Source organism: Ixodes scapularis, unplaced genomic scaffold, assembly GCF_016920785.2.
Source record: "Ixodes scapularis isolate PalLabHiFi unplaced genomic scaffold, ASM1692078v2 PGA_scaffold2__306_contigs__length_199485367, whole genome shotgun sequence".
In the NCBI taxonomy this organism is placed as follows: domain Eukaryota; kingdom Metazoa; phylum Arthropoda; class Arachnida; order Ixodida; family Ixodidae; genus Ixodes; species Ixodes scapularis.
Window position 1 is genome coordinate 70,746,690 of NW_024609857.1, and position 6,124 is coordinate 70,752,813.

The following is a 6,124-nucleotide window of genomic DNA, read 5'->3' on the forward strand; positions in this document are numbered from 1 at the left end:
ATACTTTGACCAGTGTTGTGTTGCTTTTGTGACTTGTAGCGGAAACTTTGATTGGTTCGCAATTGCTTGGTCATATCTGGAAAGCACACCCTGCCTTTCCAATACACACCCTTAACAGTGCATTTTGTGCAACTGTGATAGCCCGTATGGCCTCTGATGTACAGTATGAAGGCTTTAGCTGGTGCATCACAGATTATGGCATGAATTCTCACACGAACTGTCACTGTGTCAGTAATGAAGCCTGCAGTGATCAGAAGTTTGAGTTAATCAACGAACTGCTGCAGGAACTGATTCGCGTCCTGAGGTTTGCTACCACCAAAAAAAACACCCACAACAAATGGTGCCTCGTCTTCAAAGTTGTTGATACGCCCAAGAATAGGCCAGAACTGGTTTTTGGAGCTCTTGGATATAGGGAGGCCTTCTATATTAAAACTGAGGCTCAATTCAGTCGGTAAATCCGCACAGTCTTTCAGGATTTGACGAAGCCCCGCCTCAACTCCAAAATGACAGTATTCGCCTCCCCACAGCTTCACAATACGAGATGACTTCTTTGGAGTCTGTAACAAGGCTCTTGCAGAACATGGTAGTGAAGAAAAGTATGTGTGGCTGCGCAGCACTGCCAGAAGCGATGTGACCGCGGAGTGAGAGGATCGAGACTGTACTGCCCATGTTTGCAGCCTCTACCGTATCAGCGGCACAGAGTCTTGGTCATCGAATCCTTAACCACTTGTTGCACAATCGTTGGCGCCAACGTTGGTGCACTCATGTTGGAGCAGAGAATTGTCTTTTAATCCAAAGGCCGTAAGCGGCAGGTCGACCTCTCCATTGTCTGGACTAGGACTATGGTACAGCACACATCCATCTTTATCGGAGTCAGGAGAAAAACACACCGCTGAGGATGGTTGTGGCAGCTGTGGCGGTTGCGGTTCGTGCGAGGAAGATTGAGGACGTAAAATTTTCGTTCCGTCAATTCGACAGCCTTTTCGGTAGCCTATAGCCAGCTGTGACCTTCAAAGACCGATCATAAGAAGCTTCAGAACTACCGGCGACGTCCGAGCAGTCGCCAGTGAAAAGCCACTCGTAAGGGTGGTCTTTTCTAGACCCCAATCATGATGCCCGGCTCCACGATCGAACTTCCACAGCAGAGCATTGAAAGCGCCGCCACCAACGTCACAAACCCAGTATCGACAGACCACATCACCCCTGGACAACACTGCAAGCCGAACGACTCAACTCACGATGCTCATGACACCGCGTCCAAGTTCTGGACGTCCGAGTCGGTAGCGAACTCGTCTGAGACCGGGGTCGAAATTATGGATGAAAGCAACACCAACAACGAAGAGTGGAACAAGGCACGATCACGTAAACGCTCACAGAAAACACTGTCCGACTCTGCTTCGAGTTCGGGAACAGTTCGCAAACAGCCGAACGTCAGTGAAGACTCACAGTAATCTTTGCCGCTACGAAGCCTGACCAAAAGCTAGCAACTTTAAGCAGCTTGAGGCTTTCCAACGCCCTAGAGAAGCTCTGTCCAGAGTGCATCCTTCAGATCCGCCCCAACGAGCGCCTCAACGTCGTCGCCGTTGATGTGCGCAACGGACAAACAACAAGGACGCTGCTGAAATGTCCTGAACTTTGTGGTGTCTCTGTCAGGGCCTACCAATCCCTCGAGGGCCCCACATCGATTGGTGTCATAAAAAATGTCGATGCTGAACTGTCAGATCCTGAAATTCTTGAAAACCTGCGATCGGATGGCCGCATAGCCAGAGTACGTCGTCTTGGGGTGACAGGTGTCGTAAAGCTGACATTCAACAGTTCACCATTGCCAAGCTTCGTGCTGCTAGGACGAGTACGACACCAAGTGACGGAGTCCAAACCCCGTCCAATCCAGTGTCGCAACTGTGGTGGTTTTGGGCACTTTGCAGTCTCATGCACACGTTCTTCCGCATGCTCTCGTTGTGCAGAGCCGCATCCTATAACTAACACCACGAGTAACACCAAATGTAAATCCACAGTGATCAAGTGCGTCAACTGTGGAGAAGCAGATGAAGCTACATCTCCAGCGTGTTCAAAATGGAGAGAAGAGCAAAACGTCGTCACGTACGCCAAGAGAAATGCCGTTGACTACCGCGCTGCCAGAATTATTGTAAAGCAGGCGTCGGGAGTCATACCAGAACCCATTCTCAATGTGGTGGCCAACAGCACCTCCAAGAAAAGTGGAGAAGCCCCAGTGCAGGACAGGCAATTCCCAGCCCTTGACGATAAGGGTTTAAGCTATGCCGCAGCACTCAAGACCGATCCTCAAAAAAATATCGAAAGACCACCTAACAACAACTCTGCAACAACGTCTAATAAGCCAAAACCCGGTGTCACCATTCCGAAGGGCACTGAAAAGTCGACATGCAACGGAGCATCTATCAAAAAATCTGAACACTCAACGGGAGTCACCAATATTGAACCAACATCAACGGATGACTCTTAAAAAAGATTACCCCGAGATGCTCCGGAAAAACCTACGGCGAATTGGATAAAATTATTCAGAATAGCAGCAGAAATGGCGTGCGCTTATCTTGATGGCATTGATGCCTCGTGGGCACACATTCTATGCGGTTTCAATCAGGCAGCGTTCCCACTGCTGAATATAGCATAATGCTACATCCCAACATCCACCCAAAGAGACGCACCCGAAATATTGCATGTCCAACAGTGCTTCAATGGAATACTAACGGCATACAACAACGCCTCTCAGATCTACGCCTACATTTAAAGACCAACCGATACGACGTCCTAGCCCTTCAAGAAACTCGTATAAAATACGGCAAATTCAGACTTTCTCCATACGTCGTTTATCAGGGCCTACTGCCAGTTACTAAAACACAAAGAACGAAGTGCCGAAAGCCACAATACTTGTCCGAAGAGAACTGGATCAGCATCAAATAGATTTGACAGACTTATGTGACGATGCTGCTGAGTTCACCGGTGTAACGATACGTAAAGGGGACTGCGACACCACCATAGTTTCTGCGTCCGTCCGTCCGGGAACCAAATGGGACCCTACGATTATGATGAAGATTATGCCGCGCTGCTCAGAAAACGTACTATTTTTGGGAGACTTTAACGCCCATAATCACACCTGGGGAGATAAGCACACAACGACGCGCGGATCTGCTCTTGAGGCCACAGTGGACACGCTAGGGCTTGTTCCACTGAATGATGGAACCGCAACATTTGTCAGACCGGGGGTCTCCAACAGTGTCCTTGACCTCAGCTTCGCTACACCACAACTCAGCGCGCGATGGCAACCTCAACATGACAGCTGGGGTAGTGATCATATCCCGATCATTATCTCCTCCCCAAGCTCTACAAGCGCTACACATAGGACCTGCAGAGTCGTCAATTGGGACCAATATCGCTCGCACCTCCAAGACCTTCTCTCTGAAGGAAACGTCGATCTTACAGCGGCTATTTCACAAGCCCTATATGACGCCACGAGGCTGGTCCAGATCCCGGTCTCCCGCCCGAATCCTGACCTCCTCTACCTCAAGCTGATGTCCCGCCGACGGCAAGCCCAAAATCGTTCGCTACGTACAAGAAGAATGGAGGACATTCAGCGCTATGAAAGAATCGACGCAGCGTTCCGCCGCCATACAACCGACTTCAGCGAAAACAGTGGCGACAAAAATGTGAATCTCTTGGTGCTCCCGGTGGCGCAAGACAGGCTTGGAGGATGGCACGTGCTCTCGCATCGGAGGTAAATCCTCGGCTTCAGATCTCAGCGTTTGCTATATCGCAAAATATTACATTAGCACGAACTGCTGAGCTTTTGGCCGATCAGTTCTCCCGTCCAATCTCTACCCCTTCAGGCTTTCAAATTAGCTCATCAGTGACCCCCCTTTATCAACTGCCCAACATAGACTCCGACTTCACGCTTAAAGAACTGCAGCACGCACTTAGAAGATCCACCCGTCTTAGAAGCACTCCAGGGCCGGACGAGATAACGTACCAGGCTTTAAACAACATAGACCCCGTCATGCTGCCTAAACTACTGGAGGAGCTAAACTCAGTCTGGAGCACGGCGGCACTGCCGGATGCTTGGCTCAACTCCGAAGTCATACCAATCCACAAACCAGGCAAACCGGTAGAAGATTTGTCATCATACCGACCAATTTCACTCACCTCCTGCCTTGGAAAATTTCTCGAACGCATGATACTTAGAAGACTAGACTGGGCACTAGAAACAGTTGGCGCGATCCCTGAACACCTCTCTGGTTTCCGCCGTCGACGCTGCACGGCAGATGCTATTGGGGATCTCGTCTCAGCGTTGGAGGAAGCCAAACAAGCTAATCACGGTTACGCCGTCATTTTCCTTGATATTACCAAAGCATTTGATGCGATTCCTCACGCTACTGTCATTAACCAGCTTCAAGTCCTTGGCGTCACGGGACGTACTTTGGCATTTATCAAGGCCTTCCTCACTGGCCGGACTATGAAAGTTGGCATCGGAAACGATCGCAGCACAATCAGACACATAACTCAAGGAGTTCCTCAAGGAAGCGTACTAAGCCCGCTTCTCTTTAACGTTGCAATGGCCGCTCTTCCCCGAACTCTCGCCCGTGATGACCGATTTCCAAGAATTCAAATATACTCGGACGATGTGGCCCTTTGGGCCACGTCACCAACAGCCATGCATGCTAAAATGCAACGTCGTTTACAGCTGACTCTTGACGGTATTTCAAAGGAAATTACTCGACTGGGTTTAACTATCTCGCCATCTAAAACCGCGGTAATTGCTCACCATCCACGTGGCTTTAAGGCCAGCTCTTTCACGTACTCTGTAAACGGTACTCCCATAACACGGATGCGCAACCTCATGTACCTAGGACTGGTTATTGATGACTGCCTTTCCTGGCGTCCAGCCGTGAAACAAACAATATCTCGGTGCGATCTGCACCTCAACGTACTTCGCAGGATCCGAGGACAAACCTGGGGAACCTCGCTATCTATGACTCTGCAAATGTATACACTCCGTGCGGGAACTATAGGGGGCGCTTTGAAAAACGCGCGCAGCGCCGCTAGCGGAGGAGCTGGCGTTCGACTGTGAGGCGCGTTCAGCAGCCTGCGGCGCCTTTTCGCATGCCAAGCTGTGGCGGCGGAAGCGCGCACGGACGAAACTTTTGCTTTTTGAGCCAATACGTTGAGGGTCGTTGCATGAGTGCTGGGGCAGAAGGGCATTTAGCTGTTCTCCACTTCTTATATATTGAGTTTGAGTCGTTATTAGGCGTAATTTCTCTAGTTGCGGCCGAAAAGGGAGTTGGAGCAATTTTCCGAAAAACAAGACGGCCGCCACTATAATTGCTCTGAGTGGGAAATTTATTTCGCTCGTCGCTGTAAACCTAGGACTGCTGGAACGATGATATTTGGAGGCGAGTGAGATGTTCACTAAGTTTGTGCACGAAGAGTGCCAAGTTTCTTTAAGACTGCATGTGTGAAAGTTATGTTTCTAACGAATAAATAAATAAAGCTGTACGGGATATCCAATATTGGACCCAAAATGTTGTGTCATAGCGGGCTGTGCAGATTGCAGATTTGGGCACACAGGTGCTTGGACTTGACAGTAACATGACACAGCCCTTTTTATACAAAAAAAAAAGTGGCATAGGGAAACCAGGTAAAAATTTGGTTTGGGCGGCGTAACTCAATGGGAACCGGTTTTGACCATGAAAAGGCTGACAATAGAATATCACTTGTCGGGGGAGGTGGAGACTAGAGGTAGGAAGGGACTAGTGGACTGTACTTCCAATTGAAACAACTTTACGAAAGGTGGTTCCAAAGCCGAGAAAACAAAGTTGTCGGCCAACACACGGTTTGGCCGCCAAGGGCTTTTGCGGTCAGCTGTTGTGTAATAACCTGTTGTGCGAAGTGATGATATTCGGCCCACAGGTACTTGGACATGACCGTCACCTAGCACAACACTTATTATAACAAAAGGAGTTGGTATAGCGAAACCAGGTGGAAATTTAGTTTGGGCGGCGTAACTAAATGGGAACTGGCTTTGACCGTCAAAGGCTGCCAGATTATACCGCTCATCGTGGGAGGTGCACACTTTACAGGTAGGAAGGGACCA

The 6,124-nt window shown here is 49.4% G+C and overlaps 1 pseudogene; it reads left to right on the plus strand.

Annotated features, from left to right (window-relative positions):
* Positions 1-1,040: 1,040 nt before the first annotated feature.
* LOC121836377 lies at positions 1,041-2,824 on the plus strand (annotated as a pseudogene).
* The last annotated feature ends 3,300 nt before the right edge of the window (positions 2,825-6,124 follow it).